This window comes from Salmo trutta, chromosome 12, assembly GCF_901001165.1.
Source record: "Salmo trutta chromosome 12, fSalTru1.1, whole genome shotgun sequence".
Lineage (NCBI taxonomy): Eukaryota > Metazoa > Chordata > Actinopteri > Salmoniformes > Salmonidae > Salmo > Salmo trutta.
The window spans coordinates 23,375,513-23,391,463 of record NC_042968.1 but is presented as its reverse complement, the minus strand read 5'-3'; positions in this window follow the sequence as shown (position 1 = coordinate 23,391,463).

Below are 15,951 nucleotides of genomic sequence, written 5' to 3'. Positions count from 1 at the left end.
TTAGGTTGGTATATTGATGCAACAAAACCACCAGTAAGCCACAAGTTAATAAGGTATAGAAAATATGTAGCTAGAATAGGGTAGTGATGTTCCTGTATCATTGACAACATGGTGGGGTTTAAAGGGGCAATCTGCATTTCAGACAAAAACAAAGTGGATACCCCACCTCTGTTTTGTTAAAAGCTGGGGGATGGGGCTGTAGAAATGTAACCACTCTCAAATCCACAAACAGAGCTATGGATGTAAGGACCGACCATCCATGAGATCAAAATGATTCTTTAAGGGCCAGATTCAATCCGATCACTTTTTGCCCACTATATGCATGTTTAAAGTCAATGTTCCAGCGATCGCAAAGATCACGTTAATGGTAAATGCAGCATATGTCGGCTTAATCGAAAATTACCGTTACGTCAATTGCTCTGTAACACAGATCTTCCACAGTCCAGATTGAATCTAGGCCTTAATCATGTTGAGTCTATACATTGTTTGGTTACAATTATATTGTTTACAAACAAAGAAGTAAAACAAGCTTATATTTTGGGTTCTGATGGGGTATGACAGTTGAACTAAGCTCATGAACTAGGCAGGTGTGAAAAAATGTTGTAAAGTAAGAATGCTTTCAAAAATAGACACGTTAGTAGATTATATTTATCAATTAACAAAATGCAAAGTGAGTGAACAGAAGAAAAATCAAATCCATATTTGGTGTGACCACCCTTTGCCTTCTAAACCGCATCAATTCTTCTAGGTACACTTGCACAAAGTCAGGTTTACATACACCTTAGCCAAATACATCTGGCTAAGGTGATGCCATCTATTTGGCTAAGGTGATGCCATGATGCCATCTATTTTGTGAAGTGCACCAGTCCCTCCTGCAGCAAAGCACCCCCACAACATGCTGCTGCCACCCCGTGCTTCACGGTTGGGATGGTGTTCTTTGGTTTGCAAGCCTCCCATTTTTCCTCCAAACATAACGATGGTCATTATGGCCAACCAGTTCTATTTTTGTTTCATCAGACCAGAGGACATTTCTCCAAAAAGTACGATCTTTGTCCCCGTGTGCAGTTGCAAACCGTAGTCTGGCTTTTTTATGGCGGCTTTGGAGCAGTGGCTTCTTCCTTGCTGAGCGGACTTTTCGCACCAAATTACGTTCATCTCTAGGAGACAGAACGCGTCTCCTTCCTGAGCGGTATGACGGCTGCGTGGTCCCATGGTGTTTATACCTGCATATTATTGTTTGTACAGATGAAAGTGGCACCTTCAGGCATTTGGAAATTGCTCCTAAGGATGAACCAGACTTGTAGAGGTCTACAATTTTTTTCTGAGGTCTTGGCTGATTTCTTTTGATTTTCCCATGATGTCAAGCAAAGAGGCACTGAATTTGAAGGTAGGCCTTGAAATACATCCCCTGTTACACCTCCAATTGACTCAAATTATGTAAATTAGCCTGTCAGAAGCTTCTAAAGCCATGAAATATTTTTCCAGAATTTTTCAAGCTGTTTAAAGGCACGGTCAACTTAATGTATGTAAACTTCTGATTCACTGGAATTGTGATACAGTGAATTTTAAGTGAAATAATCTGTCTGTAAACAATCGTTGGAAAAATTACTTGTGTCATGCACAAAGTAGATGTCCTAACCGACTGCCAAAACTATAGTTTGTTAACAAGAAATGTGTGGAGTGGTTGAAAAATGAGTTTTAATGACTCCAACCTAAGTGTATGTAAACTTCCGACTTCAACTGTACAGTCAGGTGTATGATTAAACAATTATACCAAACAGGTGCCAATCAATTCAATATGTAGGTTGAAACACAATCATTAAGTGAAACAGAAACAGCTGTGTAGGAGGAATAAAACTGGGTGAGGAACAGCCAAACTCAGCTAACAAGGTGAGGTTGCTGAAGACAGTTTACTGGCAAAAGTCATTCTATCAAATCATCAGCTGGATGGAGCCCTAAGCTGTGGCTAGCGAACTTGCAACATTGTATCAACTAGCCTATTCCGGGCCCTCAGAGTAACACGGGAAAGTGAGCTCACAACAGAGTATACAACAGAGTATTTGACAAATACTATAATTTGCGATGGATATATATAAAAAAAAGATTTTGTTTGCAATGTGTGAGGTAAGAAAAAAAATGACTGAGAAGCTCATTTTATTAGTGGTGGACATGGTCAAAAGACAATTAAAAATGAGACATTGCCAAATGGGCACTTTCCTACATTTGCGTGCAGCAGGCCAGGTAGGGCTACTTCTATGCGAGCTGAGGCTCATTCTCCCTCAACATTATCAGGATAGAGAAAACAGCCACATCATCAGAGCACTCCAAACAAAATACAATTAAAATATTGACAAAAAACTCTTAATGGTTATGAAAAAAAATGAAATAATTGTTTCTCACAAGTGTAACTGATTGTTAACTCTGCAAACAACATTTCCACTCCAGGAATAAGAATATTAAATACAGTAATTAATACATACATAAACAGAAATGCATGTAACCAAATGAAGAGGGATTAACGGTACATTTACTAGGCCTACTGGTGACATGTAATAGGGAATCGATAAAAAAACAAAAAAACATCAAAGGGCAAACAATTCACACAACGAAACAATGAAAGGGCAAGAATAGGTGGGAGACAGCTGAGTGCATTCTGGAGAGCAGATTGCCTGCATTATGGAGAAAGACAACACATTCGCCACACACCCCTCCCCTTCTTTTTGTTGCAACATTTTTAATTATACTCAAGGCATTATCTTCAAACATATTTTAGATGCTTTTCACTGACAGCCGCAACTCAGCCGGCCCTGATTGTCATCCTGATCAGAGCTCTATAAATATCCATCAATGATTGTCTGTCAGCACCCCATTCATAACCAGATACCAAGCACATAAGATTCACCATCTTCTTACACTTTGTTTCAACATTTATGACATGATCTTTCCATGCATATCGCTCACTAAACCAAATATTTCAACCTACAAACCCTCCCCCTAGGTTGTCCATACAGAAACAACAGTACATTCATCAGCAACTTTCTTCTTCGAGAAGAACATACAGCAAGACTTTGCACACTGACAATTAAAAACTCCAGTCAATCGACCATCTTTCAACAAATCTGTTGAATAGATTTGGACGAGTCATTCCTTCTCTGGTTCCAAATAGCGCCATCATCGGCTTATAGGGAAGCCCCAATGCCCTTACCCACATTCAAAAACACATTGTTAATCATAACATTTAACAAAATAGGACTGCTAGCACTGCTTTGAGGAATACCATTGTCAACTCCATAGGCATCAGATAAAAGGAATCCTATTTTAACTAGAAAAGAGCGATTAAATAAGAAGGCCAAAACCCGATTATAACGTCCCACCAATACCAAGTCATTCCATCTTAATCAGAAGGCCTTCTCTTGACAAAGTGTCATGTGGCTTTTCAATGTTAAAAATGGCCCCCCTGTAAAATAAAATAAATGTAATGCAGCCACCAGCACCACCTGCTGGCCCAGAGGACCATGTGCTAGGTTGTACGAACTTGGTACATCACTACCTGTATCTAGAATTACACAAGCAAGAGGTTCAAGCTCAAGAGGACCTCTTCACACTGCTCTACAAGACAAGAATTTCACCCAGCTTACAGAACAGAAGAATTCAGAGCCCCTCTGTACCAGCTACCAAGGGCCGTCTACATTCCTGGATATTGACCTCTCACAGCTGGAGAGGTGGTTTGGCTGGTGTGAGTGGTGTGGCAGCCCTAGCCATCACTGAGTAGACAGAGGCCTGGGACCCAGAATTCTGTGGAAGTTGTGAGGACTTCGTACATGACTAGCAAATGTGCCCAACACCTCAGTTCCTCAACACCCACCAGACCATCCTGATACTCTGAACCTATAGACCAGTAGATGCTGAACAGCTGCCACCACTCCTCAGCCCAATGGAGGCCAAGACATCACAGTCCTCCAGCCATGAGGGAGCCATCTTGCAGCTCTGTAATCCAAAGCCCTTCTCCAGCCCTACCGAGGCCAAGCCATTGCCGCCCTTAGGCAGCCACCCTTCTGTCCTCTAATTCTCAGCCCTCCTTCAACCCAGAGGAGGCCGAGCCAAAGCCAACCTCCCAATCGAGGCAGTCTACCTGCTGCCTTATCATGCTGAGGGGGACTCAAGGAGCTGCATGTGCTGTCCCTCACACTGCCTAACCTGCAAGGGGTGGGGGGGGGGGGGCAATCTTCAGTCAGCCAATAGCCTCCTTCATGTGGGAAAGAAGTGTGGTGCTGTAGAGCAAATCCTCTTACCACACCCTTCCAGCACCTTCCCAGTTAGGAGGCTAATAGAGCCCAGCTGAGGTTCATTAGACAATCAAGTGTGTGATTGGCTGGACAATTAGCCCAAACAATTGAGTAGGCTGAGCTGCTCACATTTAGAGGAGAAAGGACTGGAGACAGGAGCAGACAGGTTGGGAGCTAAAATACTTTCAGTTTAAGAGAAACTGTAGTTACTTAACTTGCACTTTAAGTTCCTTATTCTTGAGCATATTTTTGTATAATTATGTAATAAAGCCTAACTTTGAACTGTTTACTCTGCCTCACTGAGCCTCTTTACCCCGAGGCCCCTCCTAGCTATGGTCCCTCTCCCCAGTCTCTGCTACAATAGCATATTCTTTAACTACTTACCTGATATAGTGGATGGTTATTTTGGTGAACTTTGATACTTTGTAGAAAGTGATCACATGGTGAAACATACTAGCTATCCCACCCTGCATGAACTAGTTGAATCAATGTTTCATTGTAATTTGTCAATGTATTGTGATGTGGAATCTACAAGGAAAATACACTGGATTTGAAAAAAGTAATCAACTTGTTTTGAGGGTGAAATTTCAACCACAGGATTATGTCCTCATGGTAACCAAATTTCAACATGAACACACTTTGAATAAAATGTGTTGAGTTTGTACCTTTTTAAACAACATCAGATCTTCAACTTTATATCAACTATCGGGAAGAAAAAACAATAGGCTGGGCAGCTGTTGATGACTTTGCAAATGCTATTGGTGGTTGTAGCGCTGTTCCAGCCCTTTATGTTAATTTAATCATATACAAATACAAGCTGTGTATTTATGCAAATTAGGTAATTATAATTTTCTTGATTTTTAACACAATATTTATAAATACCTGATACCATTAGAAAATGTATATATGACTACATGTTTTTATTTATTGAATACCTGAATCCTCACCAAAATTCCTGAACTCCATTATTTGTCTGAGCCAGTAAAATGTTTTGTGCTATAATTCAAAGTTTGAAGTATCTATATCTATTGTCCAACTCTTGCATTTGTTAGAATTGTTTTTAAAACCTTTTAAGAATTTTGATGACCGATGCCAGTAACTTAATGTTTCTCCTCACCACATGGTGATTACAGGTGTAAGTCTGACCGCTGGGGACCGGCTTCGCTTCTCTCCAAATTGGTACACTATGCACTAATTGTTGTTGTCTCTTTGCCTTTTTTCTCTGGTGGTCATAGTCATGGCAGTGTTGAACTGTCCCTGTACTAGAGGTATCTGTAAGGATGATAACAGTTTACAGGCGATATGGAAATCACATAGCTGCTGCTGCTGCTCTCATTTATTTATTTGAACCTTACCGATCATGCTTGCTGTGGATGGCTGTTCACAAATATGTATGTATGTATGTATATATATTATAATATCCTAATAATGGTTGAATTGAATAAGTTAAAGATGACTATCAATCATTGTTTTTGAGACCAGGGGTGTATTTATTATGGAAACAGAATGGAAGCAAACGGAGCAAAATTAGAGTTTCTATTGGACATTTTCAGGTGGGTCCCTTCCCGTTTCGTTCTGTTTGCAACAGAATCGGCGTAATGAATATGCCCCAGTGGACAGCCAGTAAAAAAATGTGCTCTTGCAACACGTGCATAGTGTGGATTCCAGTTTATGGAATTAAAGTTTCAGTTCCTCCCTTCTAAACTCCCACGTGGTATTGTGCTCCATACTGTCAAAAATAAGTTAATTTAAGAAGACCACGAGGGCTTTATTGCACAGTCTAATTTGTGCTTATAAAAAAATGCTATAGGCCTAACGGACACATGCTCATGTCATTCTGAGAGTAGCATTTATTTTTCAACTGGAAGCAATGAAACCAATTAGTCCTCAATGACAACAAAATCATAAACAACAGAGTTGGCTAATTAGTCCTTAGTTTTTTGGGGGTATGAATTTAATTGGAATAACTGAAAATCTGAGACTGTTTAAAAAAAAAAATGTATGTAAAGATCTAGCCTAATCATAGTATGATCTGTAGTAGAAAGCAATGGGTTAGAAGAAGCCTACAGTGCATTCGGAAAGTATTCAGACCCCTTGACTTTTTCCACATTTTGTAACGTTACAGCCTTATTTTAAAATAGATTAAATAAAGGTTTTCCCTCATCAATCTACACACAATACCCCATAATGAGAAAGCGAAAACAGGGTTTTAGAAATGTTTGCAAATGTATTAAAAATATAAAACAAAAATACCTTATTTACATAAGTATTCAGACCCTTTGCTATGAGACTCGAAATTGAGCTCAGGGGCATTCTGTTTCCATTGATCATCCTTGAGATGTTTCTACAACTTGATTGGAGTCCACCTGTGGTTAATTCAATTGATTGGACATGATTTGGAAAGGCACACACCACAGTTGACAGCACATGTCAGAGCAAAAACCAAGCAAGGAGGTCAAAGGAATTGTCCGTAGAGCTCAGATATAGGATTGTGTCGAGGCACAGATCTGGGGAAGGGTACCAAAACATTTCTGCAGTACTGAAGGTCCCCAGGAACACAGTGGCTTCTATCATTCTTCAATGGAAGAAATTTGGAACCACCAAAACTCTTCCTAAAGCTGGCCGCCTGGCCAAACTGAGCAATCGGGGGAGAAGGGCCTTGATCAGGGATGTGACGAAGAACTCGATGGTTACTGTGACAGAGCTCCAGAGTTCCTCTGTGGAGATGGGAGAACCTTCCAGAAGGACAACCATCTCTGCAGCACTCCACCAATCAGGCCTTCAAGGTAGAGTGGCCAGACGGAAGCCAATTCTCAGTAAAAGGCATATGACAGCTGGCTTGGAGTTTGCCAAAAGGCAACTAAAGGACTGAGACCATGAGAAAGAAAATTCTCTGTTCTGATGAAACCAAGATTGAACTCTTTGGCCTGAAGGTCAAGTGTCACTCCCTGAGGAAACCTGGCACTATCCCTACGGTGAAGCATGGTGGTGGCAGCATCATACTGTGGGGATGTTTTTCAGAGGCAGGGACTGGGAGACTAGTCAGGATCGAAGGAAAGATTAATGGAGCAAAGTATAGAGAGATCCTTGATGAAAACCTGCTCCAGATCGCTTGGAACTCAGACTGGGGCAAAGGTTCACCTTCCAAAAGGACCCTAAGCACACAGCCAAGACAATGCAGGAGTGGCTTCGGGACAAGTCTCTGAATATCCTTGAGTGGCCCAGCCAGAGCCCGGAGAGACCTGAAAATAGCTGTGCAGCAACGCTCCCCATTCAACCCGACAGAGCATGAGAAGATCTGCAGAGAAGAATGGGAAAAACTCCCCAAATACAGGTGTAGCCAAGCTTGTAGTGTCACACCCAAGAAGACTCGAGTCTGTATTCGCTGCCAAAGTTGCTTCAACAAATTATATACTTATGTAAATGTAATATTTTCGTTTTTTATTTTTAAGAAATGTGCAAAAATGTCGATAAACCTGTTTTTACTTTGTAATTATGGGTTCCTGTGTGTAGATTGATGAGGGGAAAAAACGATGTAATACATTTTAGAATAAGGCTGTAACGTAACACATTTTTGGAATAAGTCAGGGGGTCTGAATACTGTCTGCATGCACTGTATATAACCAACCCATGAAATAAAATGCTACATCAATTTATGGCCAGCTATGTAAACTCTAACACTGAACTATCCTGCAATAGATGTTCAATTGGTAATATACATTTTTGTCTTCACTAATGCCTCTTCAGCAGGTTGATGGTTATTTGGATGAGTCTTGTCCTTGAGGCTGAACTGAGTGATATCTGCTAGATGGGCCAGCTGCAAAGTTAACATTTGCTATATATACAGTACCAGTCAAAAGTTTGGATACACCTACAATACCGGTCAAACGTTTTGGAGCACCTACTCATTCAAGGGTTTTTCTTTATTTTTTACTATTTTCTACATTGTAGAATAATAGTGAAGACATCAAAACTATGAAATAACACATATGGAATCATGTAGTAACCAAAAAGTGTTAAACAAATCAAAATATATTTTATATTTGAGATTCTTCAAATAGCCACCTTTTGCCTTGATGACAGCTTTGCACACTATTGGCATTATCTCAACCAGCTTCATGAGGTAATCACCTGGAATGCATTTCAATTAACAGGTGTGCCTTCTTAAAAGTTAATTTGTGGAATTTATTTCCTTCTTAATGCGTTTGAGTCAATCAGTTGTGTTGTGACATGGTAGTGGTGGTATACAGAAGATAGCCCTATTTGCGGCCAGGAGGGGCATCAGCTTCATTGCACGTTTGCACGTTACATACCTGAATTAATAGGTTAAAATAATGAGACGGAGAAAGTTAGTCATTTTCAGTAGTAGACATTTTCCAAGAGATTGAAGAAGAAACCAGACCTCACGATCTCACTAATGCTCCCCATTGACTTCACAGCTCCCCCCAAACGCCAGTAATCTTATACATTACTTTAATGCAAATACCTGGGAGGCCTAGGAAATAATACAAGTGATGGCTCCATAAAATAACAAACTAAATTAAACATGCAAAATATGACCATACATGTGTGTCACGTATGGCAAATGCTTGGGTACTACCTTGACATCTCTGATCTGCTTGCATCAATAAATTAATGGTAGAACATTGGTAGCCTGAGTTAGCTATTTGTATTTAGTCTCTTAATAATTGTAGAATTTTGCAAGTTCTACAAATGTTATCTTTTGTTTGCATGTAAGTATGTCTTTTTTTGTCGGTCCGGTCAATGTTGAGTGATTACATGCCTCAGCACGCATAGAAGGCTACTTTGCCTGCTTGCAAATGTGTGCTCAAAGTGGGGATGTTTCATAGTTTTTCTGATTATCTTATCTACCCACCACCAATTAACAACTTAAACATTTTTTTTTTACAGAAAACCACAGAGCCACCATTGCAATATAGGCCTACACTCAGGAAAAAAGTGCCATCTAAAACCTAAAAGAATTATTCCGCTGTACCCATAGGAGAACACTTTTTGGTTACAGGTAGAACACCTTCTATGCCTAGGTAGAACCCTTTTGGGTTCCATTCAACAGCGGGTTCTACATGGAACCAAAAAGACTTCTACCTGCATCTTCTACCTGGTGACAGTCAAAGAACCCTGTTGGAACCCATTTTTCAAAGAGTGTACTCAACAAGTTCAACCTGTTAAGTTTACACCATTTCATTCTGTACTCAAACATTTTCCTGGTATTCAAGATAACACTCAACATAGCACCACCATCTTTGAAGGTTTTCGTCAACCTCTGCTCAGACTTAAATAGCAGTGTTCCAAGAACCTCCACCAGGGGTGACTGTAGTTTCCTAAAACTGACAAAAAGGAGACACAAGAGGGCACCCCACACTCATTTTAGATCCCAAGGGGTCTTTATTTTCATACTGTACGCTCTCACTCTCATCACTATCTCCTTTGTTATAGTCTCTCTGTGGATACATTATCACTTTCTATTAACTGTAGGCTACACTATAGCTCAAGGTGGCTACATTGGAATGTTGGACTGCACGAGAAAAACAGTACGTTTCTAACATTTATGGTTGATATTTAATTACTATAAATATATATTTTTATTTTTATTAAACCTTTATTTAGGTAGGCAAGTCAGTTAAGAACAAATTCGTATGTACAATGACGGCCTAACAAAAGGCAAAAGGCTTCCTGCGGGGACGTTATTGGGATTTAAAAAATATATATATATATAAATATAGGACAAAACACACATCATGACAAGAGAGACAACACTACACTACATGAAGAGAGACCTAAGACTACAACATAGCAAGGCAACAAGACATGACAACAAAGCATGGTAGCAACACAAAATGACAACAACATGGTAGCAACACAACATGGTAGCAGCACAACACATGGTACAAACATTATTGGGCACAGACAACAGCACAAAGGGCAAGAAGGTAGAGACAACAATACATCAGGCAAAGCAGCCACAACTGTCAGTAAGATTGCCCATGATTGAGCCTTTGAAAGAAAATATAAAACTGTCCAGTTTTAGTGTTTGTTGCAGCTCATTCCAGTCGCTAGCTGCAGTGAACTGAAAAGAGGAGCGACCCAGGGATGTGTGGTCTTTGGGGACCTTTAACAGAATGTGACTGCCAGAATGGGTGTTGTATGTGGAGGATGAGGGCTGCAGTAAATATCTCAGCTAGGGGGGAGTGAAGCCTAAGAGGGTTTTATAAATAAGCATCAACCAGTGGGTCTTGCGACGGGTATACAGAGATGACCAGTTTACAGAGGAGTATAGAGTGCAGTGATGTGTCCTATAAGGAACATTGGTGGCAAATCTGATGGCCGAATTATAAAGAACATCTAGCCGCTCGAGAGCTTACCTGACAATCTATAAATTATAGATCCGTAATCTAGCATGGGTAGGATGGTCATCTGAATCAGGGTTAGTTTGGAAGCTGGGGTGAAAAAAGAGCGATTACGATAGAGGAAACCAAGTCTAGATTTAACTCTAGCTTACAGCTGTGATATATGCTGAGAGAAGGACAGTGTACCATCTAGCCATACTCACAAGTACCTGAATGAGGTGACTACCTCAAGCTCTAAACCCTCAGAGGTAGTAATCACACCTGTGCGGAGAGGAGCATTCTTCTTACCAAGCCACATGACCTTTGTTTTGTAGGTGTTCAGAACAAGGTTTAGGGTAGAGAAAGCTTGTTGGACACTAAGAAAGCTTTGTTGTAGAGCATTTAACACAAAATCCGGGAAGGGGCCAGCTGAGTATAATATCAGTATAGTATCATCTGCATATAAATGGATGAGAGAGCTTCCTACTGCCTGAGCTATGTTGTTGATGTAAATTGAGAAGAGCGTGGGGCCTAGGATCAAGCCTCTGGGTACTCCCTTGGTGACAGGCAGTGGCTGAGACAGCAGATTTTCTGACTTTATACACTGCACTCTATTTGAGAGACACCAATACTCCTTAGCTGACCCACAAGAATGGAATGGTCTACCGTATCAAAAGCTTTGGCCAATAAAGTCAATAAAAATAGCAGCACACCATTGCTTAGAATCAAGGGCAATGGTGACATCATTGAGGACTTTTAAGGCTGCAGTGACACATCCATAACCTGAGCAGAATCCAGATTGCATACCAGAGAGAATACTATAGATATCAAGATATCAAATATAAACTATGCACCTTATGACTTTCATTAACACAAAGGTGTCACGCAGACGTTAGTAAGGCGTTGGTATGACAACATGTTAGTTACACGTTCAATGGTAGGTGATAGCCACACGGCATTCCTGTTGCCTAGGTTTGTTAAGATGCAGACATCACACAGACGTTAGCAAGGCGTTGGTATCATCATGTCAGTCAGACGTTCAATTGTAGGCGATAGCAACACGGTGGTCTAGGCTGAATTTAGGCCTTTATCACCCACCATAGGTACTCACTAAGCAAGCCGCTGTCTGCCCTCCTGAAGCATCTTACCAGTGGCGCCACGCAAAAAAAACGATCTATTTGCGGGTGCGAGTCGGGACACTTCAGGCTGAGGAGTAAGTTTCACACATACCCATGTGCTACAAAGTCAACATTATCATTTGATTTCTCCTCCTCGTAAAATGTGGGTAACAGTGCAACGCATCAGATTAGGGGAGACCGGGCTCGTTTATATTGCTAGTTGGGTTATGGGGTGGGGGCAATCCAATGAGTTGATTCTGAGGCTGTTGGAACCGACTCTGATGGGTGTTGGTTGTATTTAAATTGAGCTTTCGCGTCACCTCATAGTCATTGCACAGCACATAATACTCTGTGTGCATATTACCAGCTACGTTATAGTCTCTCTGTGGATACATTATCACTTTCTATTAACAGTTAAGAGCAACCTGGAGATCATCTAGACTAGCCCTGTTATCACTCATATGGAGAGAAAGAGAGAGAGAGTATGAATGAGAAAGTGGTGCACTGTGCCATAAGACCGCCTCCTCCACTTAATATTCTTTATTCCGTTAATGGACCCTGCCTCAGTAATTGATGGCCAGTTTGTGGTGGAGGTTGACTTTGTCGTAACCCGGCACAGGGGAGGGAAGGATATAGAAACATACAGAGCTTCTTATGCTGGTGTAATCACTTCACTTAATCATATTTAACCATATTAAAAGCTTGAATCTGCATGAAAATGAGATTTCTCGCTGTGGGTACACATGGGCTTTTATTGGTATTCAGCTGAAGGTGTACTCTGAGCTACACGTTGAACTAGTTCATCTAGAATCAGCCTGGGGTAAATCATAGCGAGAGAAAGAAAGAATAAGATAGCCTTTTTACTGTATTTTAAAGGTCAGAAAAGAGGATATTACCTTCTGAATCAAATCTTTAGAAAATTGGTCTGGAGATTGTGAGTGTATTCTAAATGCAGAGTGGAGTGAAGAGAGAGATGAGTGATTTAGACCAGCAAGCCCATAAATGAGTGAAATATGGCAGAGAAACTGAGTCTCAAGATGGAAGCCACAAATTCCAACCGAATAAAACAGGTGAATGGTCGTGAAAACGCAGGGACGGTTGTGATTCACTGCTGTTTTAATGAGGCTGTTGTTAGACATCGCTCAGAAAGATAGGGCTCCAGAAAGATTACCTTCTCTCCTCAATCTTAAATGTACTCTCTTTTCCTCCATTATATTTCTCAACATCCCTTCCCTAGACATGCTCTCATTCAGTTTCTTTTATTATTCTTTCTCTGTCACTTCACTCTCTCTCTCTCTCTCTCGCTTTTTCCTTCATTCCAATCTTTTTGAAACCAGGCCCAGAATTCACCAGGCTGCCACCCAGCAGTATGTGGGTATCTGTCTTGCAGAGTTATTTTAGGATGAGCTCCTGTATCTGTCGTACATTGAGCAGTAACAGCTTGCGTTGAGGCAAAAAGAGAGAAGATAACTCAGCCTCATCCCACATTGCAAGATGGAGAGACACATTTATCATCCTCTACATGGGTGCTTGGGAGTGAACATGTCATATTTCTCTGCTAGGCTCTCAAAATACACTACATGACCAAAAGTATATGGACACCTGCTTGTCGAACATCTCTTTCCAAAATAATGGCCATTAATATGGAGTTGGTCCCCCCTTTGCTGCAATAACTCTTCTGGGAAGGCTTTCCACTGGATGTTGGAACATTGCTGTGGGGACTTGCTTCCATTCGGCCAGAAGAGCAATAGTGAGGTCGGGCACTGATGTTGGACAATTAGACCTGGCTCGCAGTCAGCGTTCCAATTCATCCCAATGGTGTTTGATGGGGTTGAGGTCAGGGCTCTGTGCAGGCCAGTCAAGTTCTTCCACACTGATCTCGACAAACCATTTTTGTATGGACCTGGCTTTGCACGGGGGCATTGTCATGCTGAAACAGGAAAGGGCCTTCCCCAAACTGTTGCCACAAAGTTGGAAGCACAGAATCATCTAGAATGTCATTGGAACTAAGGGGCCTAGCCTAAACCATTATTCCTCCTCCACCAAACTTTTCCGCCAAACCCATATTCGTCCGTCGGACTGCCAGATTGGGAAGCGTGATTCATCACTCCAGAGAACGCGTTTCCACTGCTCCATAGTCCACTGGCAGCGAGCTTTACATCACTCGAGCCATCGCTTGGCATTGTGCATGGTGATCTTAGGCTTGTGTGTGGCTACTTGGCCATGGAAACCCATTTCATGTAGCTCCAGAAGAACAGTTCTTGTGCTGACGTTGCACAAGGCTCAGCGCTCTGCAATTTTTACCTGCTACACGCTTCAGCACTCGGCGGTCCCGTTCTTTGAACTTGTGTGGCCTACCACTCCGCGGCTGAGCCGTTGATGCTTCTAGACGTTTGCATTTCATAATAACAGCACTTACATTTGACCTGGGCAGCTCTAGCAGGGCAGAAATTTGACGAACTGACTTGTTAGAAAGGTGGCATCCTATGATGGTGCTCTGTGTGTGCCTGTGTGTCTTCCGGAGTCTGAGCTTATCTTTGGTATTTGTTCCGTAGTGTTGTACCGATAAAGCACCAATCAGGAACGAATTTGCATCCTGATAAGAACAATGAAATGCACATTGTTTGATTTTTGTCAGCTGAGCAGTGAGGATACAATCAGACTATTCCAGAGCACTTTTCCTGAACTATTCCTGAGAACCACCTGGAACACTGAGGAAGGAGGACATGATGACCTTTCAAGTGATTCCATATACTGTACTGTATATGGAAAGGCAACAAAAGCAAGCACATGGCTTCCAATCCTTCTCCATTAAATAAACAACTTTATATAGTCCTAGTGAAATACAGTAAAATGTAACTGCTTCAGTGGATATAGTTGAATGTCAATGAGTTAAGTAAAACATTTAAAAACATTCAAAAGGTGGTATGCAGTGCAGGTGCTAGAAGTGCTCCCAGAGTGTTGTGTTAATCTATTGCCATAAATATGGACAGGTCTGTGACGGACTCACCAGGAGTCCTAATTCACTTTACTGGGTAATGGGCCCCATTGGCTGACAAACACTTGAGGAAGCATTCCGCCCAATCAAAGCAAAGCTGTCTTGATTGTCTGGAAATCTATTTATGTTCCTGTAATTTCATCAAAGGACTGAGGAGAGTCTAATTAGCCATCATTGCAGTACACTTAACACACACACACACACGCACGCACGCACACACGCGCACACACACACACACACACACACACACACACACACACACACACACACACACACACACAGTCCCACCCCCGAAATGTCAGTCCAAATAAACATAAATTAAAATCCAAAGTGTTTTCTGAATAATGAGGTGTGTCAACCGATCTGATACTATACAACGGCCCCAAAATCAGACTAGACAATCAGCCATACTGTCTGTGGGCTGACATCTCCTTTTTTGTTTCTACTTTGTCAGAAGAAGCTGTATCTGCACTGTATTCTATTACTTACTGTAACTGTTGTGTTTTAATTCTTAGAGAAATTAAGATGTTCTGTTATTCCATTATATTCTTAAAATATATGGGTTGACTGAATATACGCAAGTGATGTCTGCTAAATTTGTTGATGACACAGATAAATACAAAAATAAAAAAGGTTTCACACATTTTCAAGACCTGAGCTATTTAATTGATTTGTTTTATTTATTACATGTACATGTGTAATGTCACCAATTATACAACGGGTGGGTTTAATCCTGAATGCTGATTGGTTAAAAGTGCATTCCAGCCAGTGTCTATTCCACAAGTTCCCACCGGCTAAATCTATGACGTTAAAATGCCTATTTACTCTGTTCCATCTGACTATGCAATCCACTGTCTCATCAGCCCAGCCAGGCACTTTATAAACTTGATCTCCACAATAAAAAGCATCTCATTTCTTTTAGACTAATATTTTGTTTTGAACAGCGGAGATTTGTATAAAACTTGCTGTCTGTCTTGCCAACATTTGCAACATTGTTTCAATATTCAAATTCGATCTCCAGTAATCCCATCGTAATGAACGTGTCGGGAGTCGGGATGAGACAGACAGGCAGGAAGGCAGCGTTTCTTAGACAGTAAAAATCATGAATCAGCTGGCATAATTTTTATGCATATATACGTACAAAGAAATGTAAATTGAAAAAGGTAAAAATTTAACGAACTGCCGGTAGTGTGCAGTCTTTC